At 44.4% G+C, this 24,434-nt stretch overlaps 1 pseudogene; it reads right to left on the reverse strand.

Annotated features, from left to right (window-relative positions):
* LOC112261354 overlaps positions 1-24,434 on the reverse strand; it is a 153,894-nt pseudogene that overhangs the window by 104,589 nt on the left and 24,871 nt on the right.

A 24,434-nucleotide genomic window follows, 5' to 3' on the forward strand; every position in this document is an offset into this window, starting at 1 on the left:
ACTCCGGCAGTTCTGTTGGACGTTGGGTATGTACACAGTCAATGGTAGGCTTCGAGGGAACTCCTATGGTAGGTATACCTATAACTCATCTCTTGGCAGTAGTACTGTAGACTGCTTTATCACTGACCTCAACCTAAAGTCTCTTAGAGCGTTCAGGGTCAGTCCACTGACACCGCTATCAGATCACAGCAAAATCACACACTACTTGATCAGAGCTATGCTCAATCCTGAGGCATCAAAGCCAAATTAACTGAATCATATTAAGAAATGCTATTGCTGGAATAAAAATAGTGTGGAAATCTACCAAAAAAACAATTAGGCAACAGAATTCAATCCCTTATAGACAATTTCCTGGACAAAAAGTTTCACTGTAATAGTGAAAGTGTAAACTTGGCAGTAGAAAACCTAAACAGTATATTTGACCTCTAGTCTTCCTTATCAAATCTAAAAATGTCAAGCAGACAACCTAATAAAAGTAACAACCATAACAAATGGTTTGATGAAGAATGCAAAAACCTAAGAAAGAAATTGAGAAACCTTTCCAACCAAAAACATAGAGACCCAGAAAACCTGAGTCTTTGCCTTCATTATTGTGAATCACTAAAACTATACAGAAATACACTACAGAAAAAGAAGGAACAGCACGTCAGAAATCAGCTCAATGTAATTGAAGAATCCATAGACTAACCACTTATGGGATCATTGGAACACACTAAACAAACAACAACACGAAGAGTTGTCTATCCAAAATGGAGATGTATGGGTAAACCACTTCTCCAATCTTTTTGGCCCTATAACAAAGAACAAACAGCCAATACATATATGTGATCAAAAACAAATCTTAGAATCAAGGGCTCCCGAGTGGCGCAGCGGTCTAAGGCACTGCATCTCAATCCTAGAGGCGTCACTACATACACCCTTGTTTGAATCCAGGCTGCATCACAACTGGCCGTGATTGGGAGTCACATAGGGCGGAGCACAATTGGCCCAGCACTGTCTGGGTTTGGCCAGTGTAGGCCGCCATTGTAAATAAGAATTTGTTCTCAACTAACTTGCCTAGTTAAATAAAGGTAAAAAACGATTAAAGACTACCAGAACCCACTGGATTCTCCAATTACATTGAATGAACTACAGGACAAAATACAAACCTTTCAACGCAAAAAAAGCCTGTGGGGTTGGTGGTATCATAAATCAAATGATGAAATATACAGACCACAAATTCCAGCTAGCTATACTTAAACTCTTTAACAACATCCTAATCTTTGGTATCTCCCCTCATATTTGGAACCAAGGACTGTTCACCCCAATCCACAAAAGTGGAGAATAATTTGACCCCAATAACTACTGGGGGATATGCATCATTGGGAATATCCTCTGCATTATCATTAAAAGCAGACTCATACATTTTCTCAGCGAAAACAATGTACTGAGAAAAATGGGTTTTTACCAAATTACCATACGGCAGACCACGTATTCCCCCTGTACAACCCAATTTACAAACAAACACACAAAAACAAAGTTAAAGTCTTGTTGGAAGAAAGTGTTGAGTGTGGAAGAAAGACACTACATTATAAATCCATGTACACAAACACAAGTGTGCGGTTAAAATTGGCAAAAACACACATTTCTTTCCACAGGGCCGGGGGCTGAAACAGGAATGCAGGTTAAGCCCCATCCTTTTCAACATATACATCAACGAATTGGCGAGGGCACTAAAACAGTATGCAGCACCCATCCTCACACTACTAGAATCTGAAGTCAAATGTCAACTGTTTGCTGATGATCTGGTGCTTCTGTCCCCAACCAAGGATGGCCTACAGCAGCACCTAGATCTCCAGCACAGATTCTGCCAGACCTGGACCCTGACAGTAAATCTCAGTAAGACAAAAATAATTGTGTTCCAAAAAAATAATAATCAAAAATGTAACCATCTTACATATGAAACCTTATTTGTTCAGTGAAGAAATGAGAATAATTCAAGATGGGTTAATGAGGAGGGAGTGCACATATGATTCACATAACTGTTGGGTTGTATTGGAGTAAAGTCTCAGTCTTAAATCATTTTCCACACACAGTCTGTGCCTGTATTTATTTTTCATGCTCATGAGGGCCGCGAATCTACTCTCACATAGGTACATGGTTGCAAAGAGCATCGGTGTCTTAACAGCGCGATTTGCCAAGGCAGGATACTCTGAGCACAGCCCAATCCAGAAATCTGGCTGTGGCTTCTGAATAAATTCAATTTTCACAGAACAGCTTATTGCAATTTCGATGAGGCTCTCTTGTTCAGATATCGGTAAGTGGACTGGAGGCAGGGCATGAGAGGGATAACGAATCCAGTTGTTTATGTCATCTGTTTTGAGAAAGTACCTGCGTATTTGCGCACCCAACTCACTCAGGTGCTTTGCTATATCACATTTGACATTGTCCATAAGCTTGTGTTCATTTGCACACAAACAAATCATACAATGATGGAAAGACCTCTTGTATTGTCCTTGTTAATGCAGACAGAGAAGAGCTCCAACTTTTTAATCATAGCCTCAATTTTGTCCCGCACATTGAAAACAGTTGTGGAGAGTCCCTGTAATCCTAGATTCAGATCATTCAGGTGAAAAAACATTGCCCAGGTAGGCCAGTTGTGTGAGAAACTAATCATCAAGCAAGCGGTCAGACAAGTGAAAATGAAACTTTAAGCTTGTATCTCAATTTTAAAAAATGTGTCAATACTTTTCCTTTTGATAACCAGCACACTTCTGTATGTTGTAAAAGCGTTACATGGTTTCTGCCCATGTCATTGCATAGTGCAGAAAATACACGAGAGTTCAGGGGTCTTGCTTTAACAAAGTTAACCATTTTCATTGTAGTGTCCAAAACGTCTTTCAAGCTGTCAGGCATTCCCTTGGCAGCAAGAGCCTCTCGGTGGATGCTGCAGTGTACCCAAGTGGCGTTGGGAGCAACTGCTTGCACGCGTATTACCTCTCCACTATATCTCCCTGTCATGGCTTTTGCGCCATCAGTACAGATACCAAAACATCTTAACCACCAAAGTCCATTTGATGTCACAAAGCTGTCCAGAACTTTAAAAATATCCTCTCATGTTGTCCTGATTTCCAGAGGTTTGCAGAAGAGGAAGTCTTCCTTAATTGACCCCCCATAAACGTAACGGACATATACCAGGAGCTGTGCCAGGCCCGCCACAACTGTTGACTCCTCCACCTGTAACGCACATCATTCACTGGCTTGCATGCAAAGCAGTAATGGTTTCAAAACATCTCCTGTCATGTCACTGAAGCGTCGTGAAACAGTGTTGTTTGATGAAGATATTGTCTGTATAGTTTTTGTTGGCCTTTTCCCCCAGCATTGTCCCAGCCATATCTGCGGCAGCAGAAAGAATTAAAAGTCCTCCACAATAGCATGGGGCTAACCTGTCCTAGCCACTCTGTAGCTCACCATATAAGACGCTTCTAGACCCTTCTTAGTAATAGCATCTGTTGCTTGTATACTTACTACTAGCAAGTCATCTTAATTCTCACTCAAAACTATATGTTTCGTTTCTAAATGTCTGAGCAAGAGTGAAGGTTTCATTGTGAGATAGAGTTGTGAAAAAGTTATTTTGCACATATAACACACTGTGGCTGAGGAAAGGCACTACTCCTAATATAAGTGAACCCCAAATCAATGTAGATCCCATCATATTTGAGCCTCTTCGATGGTTCAACATCCCTGTCTTTTGTTCGGTGCTTTCCCGGGTAAGGGGGCAGTAGCTCTTCGGCTGCATCAGATTCACAACTGTCAGTGTCCATGCTAGCTGGGCTAACAACAAATGTAGAATTACTGATGCTAGCATTGGATGTGCTCGTGGAAGCAGAACAACTTGTTTCGTTGACAGCTGCAGGTGTAGTACTTCTGGTAGTAGCAGTAACCATTAGAGCTGGTATGTGTCTCTATGGACACGGGCCTTACATTTTCTTTACCATTTAGCAATTGTCGAGCAAACGGAATGAGCAGCAGCTACGTTTGGCTACATTCGGACCGTTAATGGAATTCCCAAGAGAGAGTAACGGTTAATGCGATTGGATGTTAATTATTTGACTAGGCTACCTGTATTTGACATTGTGTTGTTATTTCACTGAACACTAGATGGTTTCATTTTATTTTTGGCAGTGAAACGGGGCTACTCAGGTGAGAGAAAAAAAACTCACCCATAATGTATAGCCCCGTTTGAAAATATAAATGGACTGCTTGAAAATGTGAAGAAAATTATTATTTTTTAAATATTTTTTTATTATGTGAATCACATTTTTATTTGGCGTACCCCCGACGGCATTGCACATAGTACCCCAGTTTGGGAATACCTGCCCTAGAGCACACAACAAACTATACATACCTCGGCCTAAACATCAGCGCCACAGGTAAGCTGTGAACGATCTGAGAAACAAGGCAAGAAGGGCCTTCTATGCCATCAAAAGGAACATAAAATTCTACATACCAATTAAGATCAGGCTAAAAATACTTGAATCAGTTATAGAATCCATTGCCCTTTATGGTTGTGAGGTCTGGTGTCCGCTCACCAACCAAGAATTCACAAAATGGGACAAACACCAAATTGAGACTGCATGCAGAATTCTGCAAAAATATCCTGCATGTACAACGTAAAACACCAAATAATGCATACAGAACAGAATTAGGCCGAAACCCGCAAATGATCAAAATCCAGAAAAGAGACGTTAAATTCTACAACCATCTAAATGGAAGTGATTCCCAAAACTTCCATAACAAAGCCATCACCTACAGAGAAACTAACCTGGAGAAGAGCCCCCTAAGCAAGCTGGTCCTGGGGCTCTGTTCACAAACACAAACAGACCCCACAGAGCCCCAGAACAGAAACACAATTAGATCCAACCAAATCATGAGAAAACAAAAATATATTTGTGTGACACATTGGAAAGAATTTACAAAAAAACAGAGAAAACTAGAATGCTATTTGTCCCTAAACAGAGTGTACACAGTGGCAGAATACCTGACCACTGTGACTGACACAAAATTACGGAAATCTTTGACTATGTACAGACTCAGTGGGCATAGCCTTCCTATTGAGAAAGGCCGCCAAAGTCAGACCTGGCTCTCAAGAGAAGACAAGCTATGTGTACACTGCCCATAAAATGTTGTAACTTCCTAACCTCCTGCCAAATGTATGGCCATATTTGAGACACATATTTCCCTCAGATTACACAGAACCACAAAGAATTAAAAAACAAATCAAATTTTCCTGAACAGGAAAAAAAGGGGAAATTGGTTAAACAAACAGGTATAATTGTGCTTTCCTCTGAATCCCTCCCTCTTCCTCTCTCTGTCCCTCCTCATCCCCCTCTCCCCTACTCATTATTTCTTCATCATCCAAATCTCTCCCCGTCACCCCTCTTCCCTCTGTATCCCTCCCTACACGCTCCATCACCTCATCCTCTTGCCCTTTCTAACTGTTTTCCTGTGTGTTTGACCTGGTTGCCACGGTGGCCTCGATGTCAGCCCCCTCAAAGAGAAGAGGAGAGGCAGTCGAACAGAGGGCCAATTTACACATTATTACCACAAGGTTTAAGGTGCTGAGAAAGAGGAGGACAAAATGAGGAGATAATGGATGCTGTTTGTGCAGAGGTGGGCAGGCACCCCGTCACCTTTTCTGTCCCTTTACAAGGTTATCTGTCAGAGAGATAACGAGAGGCGAGACGGTTGCTTTGCTACTGGCTCTGCTCTCTGGCTGGCGCCTAATTAATCATTAATTGTAATATGGCCACACACTTCTCATGTAGAGCAGGCCACACTGAGGTGGTGTCAGGGTGTATGTGTCAAGGACTCTTGCTGTGTGTTCATACTCACACAGCCATAGCTGGCCTCTCTTGTGGTTTATCACCACCACCACAGGTGTTGCAGAGAGAGAGAGAGAGAGAGAGATTCAATGAATAGGAATATATAGTCTGAAGTTAACATACACCTTAGCCAAATACATTTAAACTCCGTTTTTCACAATTCCTGACATTTAATCCAAGTAAACATTCTCTGTCTTCGGTAAATTAGGATCACCACTTTATTTTAAGAATGTGAAATGTCAGAATAATAGTAGAGAGGAGGATTTATTTCGGATTATATTTCTTTCATCACATTCCCAGTGGGTCAGAAGTTTACATACAACCAATTAGTATTTGGTAGCAGTGCCTTTAAATTGCTTAACTTGGGTCAAATGTTTCGGCTAGCCTTCCACAAGCTTCCCACAATAAGTTGGGAGAATTTTGTCCCATTCCTCCTGACAGAGCCGATGTAACTGGGTCAGGTTTGTAGGCCTCCTTGCTCGCACATACTTTTTCAGTTCTGCCCACAAATTTTCTATGGGATTGAGGTCAGGGAGTTGTGATGGCCACTCTAATACCTTGACTTTGTTGTCCTTATAAGCCATTTTGCCACAACTTTGGAAGTATGCTTGGGGTCATTGTCCATTTGATAGACCCATTTGCAACCAAGCTTTAACTTCCTGACTGATGTCTTGAGATGTTGCTTCAATATTTCCACATACATTTCCTGCCTCATGATGCTATCTATTTTTTGACGTGCACCAGTTCCTCCTGCAGCAAAGCACCCCCACAACATGATGCTGCCACGCCCGCGCTTCACGGTTGGGATGGTGTTCTTCGGCTTGCAAGCCTCCCCATTTTTCCTCCAAACATAACAATGGTCATTATGGCCAAACAGTTATATTTTAGTTTCAATAGACCAGAGGACATTTCTCCAAAAAGTACGATCTTTGTCGCCATGTGCAGTTGTAAACCATAGTCTGGCTTTTTTATGGCGGTTTTGGAGCAGTGGCTTCTTCCTTGCTGAGCGGCCTTTCAGGTTATGTCGATATAGGACTTGTTTTACTGTGGATATAGATATGTTTGTACCTTTTTCCTCCAGCATCTTCACAAGGTCATTTGCTGTTGTTCTGCGATTGATTTGCACTTTTTGCTCCATAGTACGTTCATCTCTAGGAGATAGAACGAGTCTCCATTCTGAGCGGTATGATGGCTGTATGGTCCCATGGTGTTTATACTTGCGTACTATTGTTTGTACAGATGAACGTGGTACCTTCAGGCATTTGGAAATTGCTCCAAACTTGTGGAGGTCTACAATTTTTTCTCTGAGGTCTTGGTTGATTTCTTTTGATTTTCCCATGCAAAGAGGCACTGAGTTTGGATGTAGGCCTCGACAAGTACACCTCCGATTGACTCAAATGATATCAATTAGCCTATCAGAAGCTTCTAAAGCCATGACATCATTCTCTGGAATTTTCCAAGCTGTTTAAAGGCACAGTAAACTTAGTGTATGTTTGGCGTCATTTTGAGTAAAATAAGGGAAATGTACACTCACCACGCTGCACCTTGGTCCTCTCCCACCAACAGCCGTGACAATGTATTTCAAGGCCTACCTTCAAACGCAGTGCCTCTTTGCTTGACATCATGGGAAAATCAAAAGAAATCAGCCAAGACCTCTGAAAAAAATGGTAAACCTCCACAAATCTGGTTCATCCTTGGGAGCAATTTCCAAATGCCTGAAGGTACCACGTTCATTTGTACAAACAAAAGTACTCAAGTATAAACACCATGGAACTACGCAGCTGTCATACCGCTCAGATAGGAGATGCATTCTGACGGAGTGCAAATCAATCCCAGAACAACAGCAAAGGACCTTGTGAAGATGCTGGAAACGGGTACAAAAGTATCTATATCCACAGTAAAACAAGTCCTATATCAGCATAACCTGAAAGGCTGCTCAGCAAGAAAGAAGCCACTGCTCCAAAACAGTCATAAAAAGCAGACTACGGTTCGCAACTGCACATGGGAACAAAGATTGTACTTTTTGGAGAAATGTCCTCTGGTCTGATGAAACAAAAATAGAACTGTTTGGCCATAATGACCATTGTTATGTTTGGAGGAAAAAGGGGGGGGCTTGCAAGCCGAAGAACACCATCCCAACCGTGTGGCAGCATCATATTGTGGGGGTGCTTTGCTGCAGGAGGAACTGGTGCACTTCACAAAATAGATGGCTTCATGGGGAAGGAAAATTACGTGGATATATTGAAGCACTTGGTCGCAAATGGATCTTCCAAATCGACAATGACCCCAAGCAAATTCCAAAGTTGTGGCAAAATGGCTTAAGGACAACAAAGTCAAGGTATTGGAGTGGCCATCACAAAGCCCTGACCACAATCCTATAGAAAATTTGTGGGCAGAACTGAAAAAGCATGTGCGAGCAAGGAGGCCTACAAACCTGATTCAGTTACACCAGCTCTGTCAGGAGGGATGGGCCAAAATTCACCCAAATTAGTGTGGGAAGCTTGTGGAAGGCTACTCGAAATGTTTGAACCAAGTTAAACAATTTAAAGGCAAAGCTACCAATTACTAATTGAGTGTATGTTAAATGTATTTGGCTATGGTGTATGTAAACTTCTGACTTCAACTGTACATAACTCACCTCTGTGAGTGTAATGTTTACTGTTCATTTTTTTTGTCATCTACTTCATTTGCTTGGGCAATGTTAACATACGTTTCCCATGCCAATAAAGCCCTTGAATTGAATTTCATTTAAGAGAGAGACAGACAGACAGACAGACAGACTCACAGAGAGAAACAGACAGAGAAACAGACAGAGAAACAGAAGACAGACAGACAGACAGACAGAAGACAGACAGACAGACAGACAGACAGACAGACAGACAGACAGACAGACAGACAGACAGACAGACAGACAGACAGACAGACAGACAGACAGACAGACAGACAGACAGAAACAGACAGACAGACAGACAGACAGACAGACAGACAGACAGACAGACAGACAACAGAGAGAGGGAGAGAGATAGAGACAGACAGACAGACAGACAGACAGACAGACAGACAGACAGACAGACAGACAGACAGACAGACAGACAGACAGACAGACAGACAGACAGACAGACAGACAGACAGACAGACAGACAGACAGACAGAGAGAGGGATGGACGGACAGACAGAGAGAAAGAGAGCAAGAGAGAGAGACAGACAGAGAGACAGAGAGACAGACAGAGAGACAGACAGAGAGACAGACAGACAGTGAAACAGACAGAGAAACAGACAGACAGATAAACACAAATAGAGAGAGGGAGAGAGATAGACACAGAGAGGGAGAGAGATAGACACAGAGAGAGAGAGAGATAGACACAGAGAGAGAGAGAGAGACAGAGAGACAGAGAGACAGACAGACAGACAGACAGACAGACAGACAGACAGACAGACAGACAGACAGACAGACAGACAGACAGACAGACAGACAGACAGACAGACAGACAGACAGACAGACAGACAGACAGACAGACAGAGAGAGAGAGAGAGAGGGACGGACGGACGGACAGAGAGAGAGAGAGAAAGAGAGCAAGAGAGACAGACAGACAGACACAGAGAGAGAGAAAGTCAGACAGATAGACACAGAGAGATAGTAATTAATTTATTCAAACAGTGACTAGTACCACGAAGCCTTAATAGCGACTTCAAAACATGTGAGCCCAAACACAGCAGCCTTCCTTCCTTTTTTTCCTTTCTTCCTTCCTTCTTTCCTATCTTTCTTCGTTACCATCATCTGGTCACAGAACTTGTCATTGAAGGAGTTGGAGAAGAGGCGTGTGACAGAGGTGAGGCGGTTGACCATGTAGTCCTCCAGCATCATCAACAGATGGGTATGGATCTGGTCCACCTCGATGGTAACCCCTTCCAGGAACCGGGAGACAGAACACAGGTAACCACATTTCCATAATAATTTTTCAATTCAGGACATTTTCATCACCATGAATCATGGTTTAGTTTATCCAACTTAGTTTCCTCTCAACCCAAGAGCCCAGTAAAACAGGTCTGGATTATCCGGTGCCTCAGAGAAAAGCTACAGCAAGAAGGCCAGGGCCAGTAATGTACGCACACACGGATGATGCATGGCAGCCACATTCATATTCCACTCTTTGCTCAGAACAATCACTCCATCCTGTATCGACCCCTCCCTGGCACACTCATTAGTGTTAGGCCAGGGAAGACAGGATGAGAGAAGGATTGGAGAAAATGAGAGCAGGAGAGAAGAGGATGGAGGGAGAATGGATGGATGGAGAGGTGAAGGTGTGGATAGGTAGATTGAGGGTAGAAAGGATGGAAGTCAGTGTTGCCTTGAGGAAGAGAGGCAAATGTAGAACAAGACTTACAAGATCATTAATGAGATGGAATGGAGGGAAGGAGGAATGAGAGAGGGATGGGGTGACGGGATAGAGGGATGAGATAGAGGGATGAAGGGAAGATATGGAGGGATAGAGAAAAGGTGTGAAACGAGAGTAAGCGATGAAGGAAGACAAATAGGAAAGGGATAAAGAAAGGAGGTGGAGGAGGATAAGAGAGAAGAGAAGAAAGGAAGAAAAAGGGCTGTGTTAAATACCAACCTTCACCATACAGGCCTCTCCTGCCTCATGTTACATTTCACATTTTTAAATGTAACCTTTATTTAACTAGGCTAGTCAGTTAAGAACAAATTATTATTTACAATGACGGCCTACCCCAGCCAAACATGAACGATGCTGGGCCAATTGTGCGCCGCCCTATGGGACTCCCAATCACAACCGGATGTGATGCAGCCTGGATACAGGCCTCTCATAGAGGCCTCCCACAGGCCTCTCCTGTCTCATACAGCCCTCTCCTTTCTCATACTCTCCTATATCCTGCAGGTGAGAATTGTTGGAGTTGAGGGCTTGGAACAGGGCAGCAATGATCTTCTTTCTGGACGAGGCAGGCTTTAATAGCAGGGCAGTGTCCTTAGCCTCACAGAAGTTCAACAGCTGGAGCAACAGCAAGAGCTGGAATCAATACGGATCAATGGAGGATCAAAATACAGAGCCAACTTACTAAAGTTCCCCTAATACACTGAACTCATTAGGGGAACATATTTTAAATAAATATAGACTAGACCACTTTGAAGGTATGAAAACAAAACCTTTGAAAAAAACATTGAACTTTGTTATAAACTTTCCAAATAAGTCTGTTGTCATGGCTTGGCCTGTGACCTGAAGCCATGGCCTCTCACCTCTGTGTAAATGACCTTATGCTCCATGACGTTGAGGTCCATGGTGAAGAGGCATGGCTGAAGGGGTGTGCATAAGGTGTAGCCCTCCTCCGTTGGCCGCCTGGTGGCTAGGCAGGTGCTTCTTAAAGAGGATCAACACAAGGTTAGGCTGTGGAGTGTGTTTTATTGTATGGCCAGATGGTAATGCTCACTAAGAACTTCATTCCAATATCTGTAGCATGTGCAGAGCAAAGACCATATCTAACACTGCCTCATTCCATTTCTATGTGCAACAACTCCCTGGTACGGCGTCTCAGACCCACGTCTTCGTGTGGCTCCATGACGACGGTGACAATCTTCCCAGTGACCTGGGCCAGCACCTGCAGGGAGTGTAGGCCTGCTTCCTGACCGGGGAGTTGGGGAAGGTGACCTCTCTCACCAGGTTATGGGTGACCATGTGGAAGGACTTGTCCTGAGCAGTCAGCAGCTCCTCTGTCTTCTCCTCATCCTTCAGAGGGGTGGCTCAACGCACCAGGAGCTGCTCCAGTGGTCTTTGCCATGGCTACTGCACCGTTAGACACCTGGAGGTAAAAGTTTAATAATAACTTCATATTTCACTATTGTTTTCACCCCACCGTTATACCCGACAGAAAAGTCCATAGGGGGCAGGGGCCATCTTGCCATAGGAAGATTTTATTGTTTCAACCCTGTATAGTTCAAGTATATGTGTCAACACAAACCAGACAGCTACTGTTACCACAGATAACCGTACCTCTCAAGTGAGGTTCATCATGATGAAGAGCAGAGCCTTAACTTCTTCGAGATAGGGGGCGCTCTTTTAATTTTTGGATAAAAAACGTTCCCGTTTTAAACAAGATATTTTGACACGAAAAGATGCTCGACTATGCATGTAATTGACAGCTTTGGAAAGAAAAAACTCTGACGTTTCCAAAACTGCAAAGATATTATCTGTGAGTGCCCCAGAACTAATGCTACAGGTGAAACCAAGATGAAATTTCATACAGGAAATGCCCCAGATTCTGAAGGCGCTGTGTTCCAATGTCTCCTTATATGGCTGTGAATGCGCCAGGAATGAGCCTGCCCTTTCTGTCGTTTCCCCAAGGTGTCTGCAGCATTTTGACGTATTTGTAGGCATATCATTGGAAGATTGACCATAAGATTGACCACTACATTTACCAGGTGTCCGCCCGGTGTCCTGCGTCGAAATTATTGCGTAATCTCCAGGTCCATGCGCGTTCCATTTCTTCAGAGGAGAAACTAAACTGCCACGAATGACTTATCATCGAATAGATATGTGAAAAACACCTTGAGAATTGATTCTAAACAACGTTTGCCATGTTTCTGTCGATATTATGGAGTTAATTTGGAAAAAAGTTCGCGTTTTAATGACTTAATTTTCGGGGGTTTTCTTACCCAAACATGATGAAGAAAACGGAGCGATTTGTCTACACAAATAATATTTTTGTAAAAACTGAACATTTGCTATCTAACTGAGAGTCTCCTCATTGAAAACATCTGAAGTTCTTCAAAGGTAAATGATTTTATTTGAATGCTTTTCTTGTTTTTGTGAAAATGTTGCATGCTGAATGCTAGGCTAAATGCTATGCTAGGCTATCAATACTCTTACACAAATGCTTGTTTAGCTATGGTTCAAAAGCATATTTTGAAAATCTGAGATGACAGTGTTGTTAACAAAAGGCTAAGCTTGAGAGCAAATATATTTATTTCATTTAATTTGCGATTTTCATGAATAGTTAACGTTGCGTTATGGTAATGAGCTAGAATCAAGAGGCTAGAATCAAGAGGTTGAGGAAGGTGAGATGGTTCTGCAGGACCCAGATGACAGGTAGTCTCTGCATCAGGAACTTAATGGACACCACCCCTCCCAGCTTGGCACACCAGGCCTGCTCATAGCAGCTCACATACAGACGCTCCACGACGTAGGAGACAGAGGCAGCTGGCATGCCTGGGGAGGGAGACGAGGAATGAAGGGGGGATGAGGAATGAAGGGGGGAGAGGAGGGAGATGAGGAATGAAGGGGGAGAGGAGGGAGATGAGGAATGAAGGTGGGAGGAGGGAAATGAGGAATGAAGGTGGGAGAGGAGAGAAATGAGGAATGAAGGGGGAGAGGAGGGGGTGAGGAGGAATGAAGGTGGGAGGAGGGAAATTAGAAATGAAGGGGAAGAGGAGGGAGATGAGGAATGAAGGTGGGAGGAGGGAAATGCGGAATGAAGGGGGAGGAGAGAGATTAGGAATGAAGGGGGAGAGAGGAGGGAGATGAGGAATGAAGGTGGGAGAGGAGAGAGATGAGGAATGAAGGGGGAGAGGAGGGAGATGAGGAATGAAGGTGGGAGAGGAGAGAGATGAGGAATGAAGGGGGAGAGGAGGGAGATGAGGAATGAAGGGGGAGAGGAGGGAGATGAGGAATGAAGGGGGAGGAGAGAGATGAGGAATGAAGGTGGGGGGAGGGAAATGAGGAATGAAGAGGGGGGAGGGAGAATGGATGGATGGAGAGGTGAAGGTGTGGATAGGTAGATTGAGGGTAGAAAGGATGGAAGTCAGTGTTGCCTTGAGGAAGAGAGGCAAATGTAGAACAAGACTTACAAGATCATTAATGAGATGGAATGGAGGGAAGGAGGAATGAGAGAGGGATGGGGTGGCGGGATAGAGGGATGAGATAGAGGGATGAAGGGAAGATATGGAGGGATAGAGAAAAGGTGTGAAACGAGAGTAAGCGATGAAGGAAGACAAATAGGAAAGGGATAAAGAAAGGAGGTGGAGGAGGATAATAGAGAAGAGAAGAAAGGAAGAAAAAGGGCTGTGTTAAATACCAACCTTCACCATACAGGCCTCTCCTGCCTCATGTTACATTTCACATTTTTAAATGTAACCTTTATTTAACTAGGCAAGTCAGTTAAGAACAAATTCTTATTTACAATGACGGCCTACCCCAGCCAAACCTGAACGATGCTGGGCCAATTGTGCGCCGCCCTATGGGACTCCCAATCACAACCGGATGTGATGCAGCCTGGATACAGGCCTCTCATAGAGGCCTCCCACAGGCCTCTCCTGTCTCATACAGCCCTCTCCTTTCTCATACTCTCCTATATCCTGCAGGTGAGAATTGTTGGAGTTGAGGGCTTGGAACAGGGCAGCAATGATCTTCTTTCTGGACGAGGCAGGCTTTAATATCAGGGCAGTGTCCTTAGCCTCACAGAAGTTCAACAGCTGGAGCAACAGCAAGAGCTGGAATCAATACGGATCAATGGAGGATCAAAATACAGAGCCAACTTACTAAAGTTCCCCTAATACAGTGGACTCATTAGGGGAACATATTTTAAATAAATATAGACTAGACCACTTTGAAGGTATGAAAACAAAACCTTTGAAAAAAACGTTGAACTTTGTTATAAACTTTCCAAATAAGTCTGTTGTCATGGCTTGGCCTGTGACCTGAACCCATGGCCTCTCACCTCTGTGTAAATGACCTTATGCTCCATGACGTTGAGGTCCATGGTGAAGAGGCATGGCTGCAGGGGTGTGCATAAGGTGAGGCCCTCCTCTGTTGGCCGCCTGGTGGCTAGGCAGGTGCTTCTTAAAGAGGATCAACACAAGGTTAGGCTGTGGAGTGTGTTTTATTGTATGGCCAGATGGTAATGCTCACTTAGAACTTCATTCCAATATCTGTAGCATGTGCAGAGCAAAGACCATATCTAACACTGCCTCATTCCATTTCTATGTGCAACAACTCCCTGGTACGGCGTCTCAGACCCACGTCTTCGTGTGGCTCCATGACGACGGTGACAATCTTCCCAGTGACCTGGGCCAGCACCTGCAGGGAGTGTAGGCCTGCTTCCTGACCGGGGAGTTGGGGAAGGTGACCTCTCTCACCAGGTTATGGGTGACCATGTGGAAGGACTTGTCCTGAGCAGTCAGCAGCTCCTCTGTCTTCTCCTCATCCTTCAGAGGGGTGGCTCAACGCATCAGGAGCTGCTCCAGTGGTCTTTGCCATGGCTACTGCACCGTTAGACACCTGGAGGTAAAAGTTTAATAATAACTTCATATTTCACTATTGTTTTCACCCCACAGTTATACCCGACAGAAAAGTCCATAGGGGGCAGGGGCCATCTTGCCATAGGAAGATTTTATTGTTTCAACCCTGTATAGTTCAAGTATATGTGTCAACACAAACCAGACAGCTACTGTTACCACAGATAACCGTACCTCTCAAGTGAGGTTCATCATGATGAAGAGCAGAGCCTTAACTTCTTCGAGATAGGGGGCGCTCTTTTAATTTTTGGATAAAAAACGTTCCCGTTTTAAACAAGAAATTTTGACACGAAAAGATGCTCGACTATGCATGTAATTGACAGCTTTGGAAAGAAAAAACTCTGACGTTTCCAAAACTGCAAAGATATTATCTGTGAGTGCCCCAGAACTAATGCTACAGGTGAAACCAAGATGAAATTTCATACAGGAAATGCCCCAGATTCTGAAGGCGCTGTGTTCCAATGTCTCCTTACATGGCTGTGAATGCGCCAGGAATGAGCCTGCCCTTTCTGTCGTTTCCCCAAGGTGTCTGCAGCATTTTGACGTATTTGTAGGCATATCATTGGAAGATTGACCATAAGATTGACCACTACATTTACCAGGTGTCCGCCCGGTGTCCTGCGTCGAAATTATTGCGTAATCTCCAGGTCCATGCGCGTTCCATTTCTTCAGAGGAGAAACTAAACTGCCACGAATGACTTATCATCGAATAGATATGTGAAAAACACCTTGAGAATTGATTCTAAACAACGTTTGCCATGTTTCTGTCGATATTATGGAGTTAATTTGGAAAAAAGTTCGCGTTTTAATGACTTAATTTTCGGGGGTTTTCTTACCCAAACATGATGAAGAAAACGGAGCGATTTGTCTACACAAATAATATGTTTGTAAAAACTGAACATTTGCTATCTAACTGAGAGTCTCCTCATTGAAAACATCTGAAGTTCTTCAAAGGTAAATGATTTTATTTGAATGCTTTTCTTGTTTTTGTGAAAATGTTGCATGCTGAATGCTAGGCTAAATGCTATGCTAGGCTATCAATACTCTTACACAAATGCTTGTTTAGCTATGGTTCAAAAGCATATTTTGAAAATCTGAGATGACAGTGTTGTTAACAAAAGGCTAAGCTTGAGAGCTAATATATTTTTTTCATTTCATTTGTGATCTTCATGAATAGTTAACGTTGCGTTATGCTAATGAGCTTGCCTAGAGAATTACACTCCTGGATACAGGTTTTTTTCGTAGCCAAACGTGATGAACAAAACGGAGCGATTTGTCCTACACAAATAATCTTTTTGTAAAAACTGAACATTTGCTATCTAACTGAGAGTCTCCTCATTGAAAACATCTGAAGTTCTTCAAAGGTAAATTATTTTATTTGAATGCTTTTCTTGTTTTTGTGAAAATGTTGCATGCTGAATGCTAGGCTAAATGCTATGCTAGGCTATCAATACTCTTACACAAATGCTTGTTTAGCTATGGTTCAAAAGCATATTTTGAAAATCTGAGATGACAGTGTTGTTAACAAAAGGCTAAGCTTGAGAGCAAATATATTTATTTCATTTAATTTGCGATTTTCATGAATAGTTAACGTTGCGTTATGGTAATGGTAGAGAAATGAGGAATGAAGGGGAGAGGAGGGGGAGAGAGGAGGGGGTGAGGAATGAAGGTGGGAGGAGGGAAATTAGAAATGAAGGGGAAGAGGAGGGAGATGAGGAATGAAGGTGGGAGGAGGGAAATGAGGAATGAAGGGTGGAGGAGAGAGATTAGGAATGAAGGGGGAGAGGAGGGAGATGAGGAATGAAGGTGGGAGAGGAGAGAGATGAGGAATGAAGGGGGAGAGGAGGGAGATGAGGAATGAAGGGGGAGAGGAGGGAGATGAGGAATGAAGGGGGAGGAGAGAGATGAGGAATGAAGGTGGGGGAGGGAAATGAGGAATGAAGAGGGGGAGGGAAATGAGGAATGAAGGGGGAGATGAGGAATGAAGGTGGGAGAGGAGGGAGATAAGGAATGAAGGTGGGAGAGGAGAGAGATGAGGAATGAAGGTGGGAGAGGAGAGAGATGAGGAATGAAGGGGGAGAGGAGGGAGATGAGGAATGAAGGTGGGAGAGGAGAGAGAGATGAGGATTAAAGGGGGAGGAGGGAAATTAGGAATGAACGGGGGAGAGGAGGGAGGTGAGGAATGAAGAGGGAAGAGGAGGGGGTGAGGAATGAAGAGGGGAGAGGAGGGAGATGAGGAATGAAGAGGGAAGAGGAGGGGGTGAGGAATGAAGAGGGGAGAGGAGGGAGATGAGGAATGAGGAGGGGAGAGGAGGGGGATGTGGAAGAGGGAGGGGGATGATGAATGAAGGGGAGAGGAGAGAGGAGATGAGGAATGAAGAAGGTAGTGTAGGGGGATGGGGAAGAGGGAGGGAGATGAGGAATGAAGAGGGTAGAGGAGGGGGATGAGGGAAGAGAAGGAGCAGAATGAGCTACAGTAACAGCAATAATGTATATTCACAGACAAGAATTAAAGCACTTACAGTAATCGAGAATTAACTTCCTGTTCAAAACGTATCAAATGTTGTATAAATCAACGCTAGCACACATTATAGTAAGTGATGCCATGCCACTGGTAAACCCCCAAGCCCTCTGTCTCTCACCCTCTCCTCGGACCCCAGGATGATGGAGGCTATTTCGAAGATAACAGCCAGAGAAACCTCTCCTATTTTACACAGCTAATTTTCAGAGTAGGCCACGCAGGTGGCTATGGTGTTGATCAAAACCGGGCTGGCTGCCCAGCAGGTAGCACTGCAGCAAGAACGGACCTGGGGGGAGGGGTGGGGACAAAAACCCAACACCTATGAGAAGCATACAAAAGGAGGAGAATAGAAAGGGTAGAAGGTGTGAGAGAATGACACAGAAGGAGAGAGGAGACAAAAAAAGATGGAGCATCCAGCCAAATGAGACAGAGGTGGAGAGACGGTTAAGTCCCAAATGCGAGTGAGACAAAAAGACAAGGTAGCAGAGAGAAATATGCCTTCTTTCACCACACTGCTGAGCCACAGACACTATGGTGTAGTGTCTGGCGAGAATGCCCTGGTCAGTGACTGTTCAAAAGTCCTGAGTACTGGGCCTTGTTGCGGTGGGTGATTTTCACACTGGGGACACACTTCTCTGTGAAACTGGACACACACACAACCGCAAAACACACTCAATTAAACATGCCGTCATAAGACATTCAATAGACACAAGCAAACGACAAAACACTCAAATATTAACATGTTCATCATTAAAATGGTAATGAATCATTTACAGGGTCTGTCACATCAGCTTTGGTTTTATTCTGTGGTAACAGCCATTTTCTGTCCCTGGGTGTTTCATCTGTAGTCTCTGGCATTGGTTAAAAACCCCAAGGACCGATAGACAGTCTTTGTGCCTGACTGGCTGGCCTCGGCCTCCCTCTCCCCCTGTCCTCTCCAAGGCTGTGTTGTTGTTCAGCCCTGCTGAAGGAGTCGGGTTGTTGTATTGCTATATAAGGTGGCAGGTAGCCTAGTGGTTAGAATTTTGGTCCAGGAACCAAAAGGTCCCTGGTTTGAAATCCCCAGACCGACAAGGTGAAAATCTGTCAATGTGCCCTTGAGCAAGGCACTTAACCCTAACTTGCTCCAGGGGCGCTGTACTACTATGGCTAACCCTGACCCTGGTGCACGTTACAATAAAACATTATAAATGAAAAGTTTAGCCGTGCTGAAGTCGACGTGTTGTTTGAGAAGCTGTTTTTTCCATGCTTGAGCTAGTGTTTTATAACGCCACATGCCAGGAACACACCTGATGGACTGCTCCTTTTCATTATCGCCTATTAAAATACTTTTGCTTTAGGAGAGGGAGAGGCAGAGAGGGGAGAAGAGGAGGGGGTGAGGAGGAGGGAGGGAGAGAAGGGAGTGGGGGGGTTAGACAGACAGCCAGATCAATTCCCGTCCACGGCCCCTGCCACTCCAATGGCGCTCCATTCTCACTTCTTGGCATTCGGTGATATCAAGAAAAGCTATCTGACCCTTTTCACTGAAAGTCCCTTTTTCCAAAGACCAACAGGTGAAACAAAGAGAGAATGTAGGGGGTGAGAGATGAAAGAAAAACATTGAGAGAGGACATCATGGATCAAAACATCTGACAGGTGGGGGGGCGCACGATCCCCACAATCATGACTGACACACTTCATTATCTCAGCAGGAGTGTGTGGGTGGGGGGAGCGGGGGGTGGGGGGGGTGTACACAGAGGGGGAAAAGTCCATTAGCCCTTGCCCGGAGGTCAATGATGGTAATGGGGGAGAGAGAAATATGGGGATTGATTAAGGCATGAAGAGATGAAGACAATACCCGAGGTCATGTGGAGTTGAGCAGAAACTGGGGAACATTAAAGAGTGCATGTGCGTGCAAATAGTTTTACTTGGGGTGAGCCAGGAGCTGTTACATGGCATGTTTGTTGTCATCCAAGGAGATCCTAGCGACCAGAAACACTTGATGACCTCCCAGCCAGGCTTGCCGTCTGTAGAACGGCTCAGTGTTGGCACTCTTCAGACATTCCAGAGCCGTCTCTATAGCATACAGTGGAAACAGAGAGAGGCGTTTAACCCTAACCCTAACTCAGTGTTGGCAGTCTTCAGATGGTGGGTCACATTGAGATTGACTTTATCATTTATAATTATAAGGTTCTGTATTTATTTTCTTAGTCAACCTTGTTTTCAGTCCTAGTTTTGATTCACCTGCCTGTTTGCCTACCTGTGTATGACCATTGTCTGCCTGTGACCACGATTCCTGCCTTCTGTGAAGGCGAAATAAACACCTGCCGCACTCTGCGCGTGAATCTACACCTTTTTCTCCCTGAGATTTCACTACAATAAGGTAGACTCGGCGAGATGATGCTGCCAAGAGCAGCACCTCAGATATTGGGCGCGTTTGAGTGGTAAGGCTAAATCAACAGACCATAGACGAACGTCGAGGAGGGAAGTTGGGGCAGGTGCATCTGAAAGTCAGACACTAATGTGGTTTTCTAACAGCAAGGCTCATATCAACGCTCATATGAATTTCAGTGTTGAAATTGTTTATAAAAGGTTTTCTTTATAAGGTTGAAAAAAAAACAGGTCTCCAACCCCATATCACAAACTCACAAACTGAAATCATAATATAATATTATGTGTGTACATTGTACACTAAATTAGTTAAAGAGTACCTCAAATATCACATTTATTTGTATATATCCACTGTACACATAAATGAGTCAAATTTTTGCATTTTATCTAACTCTAACCATTTTCCTAAACAGAAACACCCTTATGATTGTTTGACAATAGAGCCCACAATGCAGGCGATGGCTGAAGGATGAAGTCCTTGTAGAGCAACTTGCAGTCAACTGCAGTCAAAACTTTGTGACCTTTGATCACCGTCGCTTCATACTCATCGCCAATCCCAAAGGCTCCAGGTCATCTACAAGTCTCTGCTTGTCAGCGATTAGGTGAATGGAAAGGGAAGACAGAGGGTTAAATAAGGAACATTGATTATGGAATGGAAACCAGGTGTGTATAATGAAGACAAAACAAAACGAAAATGAAACATGGATCGGTGGTGACTAGAAAGCCGGTGACGTCGACCGCCGAACGCCGCCCGGACAAGGAGAGGGACCAACTTCGGCGGAAGTCGTTACAGTACCCCCCCCCCAGCAGCGCACTGACACCGGCCTCGGGGATGGAGGTGGTGAAATTCCTGCAGTAATGACGGATCCAGGATGTCCTCCACCGGCACCCAGCATCTCTCCTCTGGACCGTACCCCTCCCATTCCACAAGGTACTGAAGGCCTCTCGCCCGATGCCTTGAGTCCATGATGGCTCGCACAGTATACGCCGGGGCACTTCGATGTCCTGAGGGGGCGAAGGAACCTCCCGCACCTCAGACTGCTGGAGCGGACCAGCCTGAGGAGAGACACATGGAATGAGGGGTTAATATGGTAATCAGGGGGAGTTGTAACCTATAACAAACCTCATTCAGTCTCCTCGGGACTTTAAATGGCCCCACAAACCGAGGACACAGCTTCCGGCAGGGCAGGCGAATGGGTAGGTTTCGGGTCGAGAGCCAGACCCGGTCTCCCGGTGCGAACACCTGGGCCTCACTGCGGTAGAGGTCGGCACCGCTCGCCTTCTGCCGCCTGATGGCCCGTTGTAGACGTCCCATGTCTCCTCCGAGTGCCGAAACCATTCATCCACCGCAGGAGCCTCGATCTGGCTCTCATGCCATGGTGCCAGGACCGGCTGATAACCTATCACACACTGAAAAGGTAATATGTTAGTGGAAGAGTGGCAGAGGGAGTTTTGGGCCATCTCCGCCCAGGGGATGAAAACCGCCCACTCCCCCGGCCGGTCCTGGCAATAGGACCGCAGAAACCTACCCACATCCTGGTTGACTCTATCCACCTGCCCATTACTCTCGGGGTGAAAACCTGAGGTGAGGCTGACAGAGACCGCCGAACGCCGCCCGAACAAGGAGAGGGACCAACTTCGGCGGAAGTCGTGACACTGCTAGGTAAAGCCCCCCTTATCTCAGCTCACTGGTCACCATAGCAGCACCCACTCGTAGCAAGCGCTCCAGCAGGTATATCTCACTGGTCACCCCCAAAGCCAATTCCTCCTTTGGCTGCCTTTCCTTCCAGTTCTCTGCTGCCAATGACTGGAATAAACTGCAAAAACCACTGAAGCTGGAGACCCATATCTCCATCACTAGCTTTAAGCACCAGCTGTCAGAGCAGCTCACAGATCACTGCACCTGTACAAAGCCCATCTGTAAACAGCCGATCCAACTACCTCATCCCCATACTGTATTTATTTATTTATCTTGCTCTTTAGCACCCCAGTATGTCTACTTGCACATGTATCTTCTGCACATCTACTATTCCATTCCAGTAATTACTTTGCCACCATGGCCTATTTATTGCCTTACCTCCCTTATCTTACCTCATTTGCACTCACTGTATATAGATTTTAATTTTTTCTACTGTATTATTGACTGCATGTTTATTTATTCCATGTGTAACTCTGTGTTGTTGTATGTGTCGAACTGCTGTGCTTTATCTTGGCCATGTCACGGTTGTAAATGAGAACTTGTTCTCAACTAGCCTACCTGGTTAAATAAAGGTGAAATAAATAAATAAACATGATTTTTGTAAAGTTCATGCAGTTCACATGTAGGCACAAGTCTGACATGTTTTATCCCAAGAAAACACTTTGAAAGGTGTTGAACAGCAGTGGTCATGGACTTGACAAAAATGGCCAGCTAGGATGCGGCCATTGAGATGAGCACGATGCAAGACTTTGCTCTTACACAGTCACACAGAGAATCTTGGCATGTGCACGGATACGCTTCATGCTGCTACAACATGCACACTATGGGAACACAACAGCAGAGAAGTTTAGCCTTAAGCTCCAAAACTCCTGTTTGTTGCGGAAATTGACCCACTACTACCGTTTACTTTGTGCATCTACGTCATCTCGCTGAGTCTACCTTTAAACCTAACCTATGACGTGATCCCCTTATGCATTGCTGCCCCATAGTGGCAAGAAGTGACATCCCCCCCAAAATGAAATGTCTCCTAGCCATAAATGTCTCCTGTCTCGAACACAAAAACTAAATAATACTAAAATACATGATAGAAAACCTAAATAAAAGCTAGCCAAGTGGACCTGAAAACTAACTGAAGCTGAACTGAATTTCAAATAAAAATCATTAAAATAATAGAAATAGAGGATATAACTAATATAAAAACACAAATGACCTTTGAGCTCAATAATGATCATTTAAAAATAATTGCATAGCATTTTGAAATGTTATACAATCACGAAAAGCACACATGCTTGTATAGAGAGAGTGTGAGAGGTTATCTCATTACAGCAATTGGCCCCAGTGAAACAGGCAGGCGGAGCAGACACCTTTATTACAGGGATCATGAGGATAATGCACTTTACTGTTTAACAAATTCATGGTTTTATCAGCAAAAACAATTTGACATTTGATTGAGGTGGCCAAATAGAATGTGCAGCTCGCACCAGTGCAACCAATAAAAATGTTTTGCTCGCACAGACAAGGGTGGAAAAATGTGACAAAATGGTTGCAGTCTGAAAACCTGTACCATGTGTAGAATAACTACCCTGCTGCACTCAGGCAGTGTGATTAACTCTGAGACCGGCGCTCTGAGTAACCTGTCATGAAGAGAGAACCTCTGCACACGGTGCCGGGCCCAGGGAGAGCAGAGGTCATTTAAACTGGCAGATTATGAACTGACAAGGCAACGCGGCCAGAGACTTAAAGAGGGAGAAAATTAACTAATTAACGCCAGAGAGGAGAGAGGGAGAGAGAGGGCTGGTCTGTCTGGTGGGAGAGGAGGTAGAAAGGAGGAGAGGAGGAGGAGACTGCATAATTGAATTCCACTAGCCTGGCCCTGTCAGCACATAAAGGCTATGCTGCTACTGGTTGACATGCACTCATCCCATCTCAACAGCTAGATATAAAGACATAAATACCATAGAAATCATTTTGAATAAAGAGAGGCTCAAATAGGTTTTAAATAGACTGAGTGTCTCACTTCAAAAGGAGGAGGAAGGGGGGGGAGAAATAGAGGAGGGAGTGAAGGGGCCGGCGGATAGAGAGAGAGGGAGAAGACGGAGCAGGACAAGAAAGGGATAGTGGGGGAGATAGATCAAAGGAGAGAGAAAAAGATTTAGAGCAACCATCCAAACAAATGTCAGGATAAACTTAGAGAGAGAGACACAGAGAGCTATCTATGGCATCCATCTTTGGAACACCAACTCAATTATAGAAATGTGTTTTCACTAGTAGCAGACAGAAATAGAGTCATTAGAGAGTAAATCATGTGGTCGTCATCCACGGTTCTGTAGATTGATTATTCTGGCCTGGAGAGGAGACGAGGAGCTCGTAAGACCTGATGATGGAAGACTGTCTCCTCTCCTCTCACAGAGAGACGCTCAACTCTGACAAGGATTCATTAGAATAACCATCACCCTTATTCTCTCCACTTCCTGTTCTCTAACTTTCTCTGCTTTGTGATCACATTGAAATAGAACAGGAGAAAGGGGTGGATAGGTGGAATTAATAGACCAGGAGAAAGGGTGGATAAGTGGATTTAATAGACCAGGAGAAAGGGTGGATAAATGGAATTAATAGACCAGGAGAAAGGGGTGGATAAGTGGAATTAATAGACCAGGAGAAAGGGGTGGATAAGTG

Source organism: Oncorhynchus tshawytscha, linkage group LG27 (assembly GCF_018296145.1).
Source record: "Oncorhynchus tshawytscha isolate Ot180627B linkage group LG27, Otsh_v2.0, whole genome shotgun sequence".
Taxonomy (NCBI): Eukaryota; Metazoa; Chordata; class Actinopteri; order Salmoniformes; family Salmonidae; genus Oncorhynchus; species Oncorhynchus tshawytscha.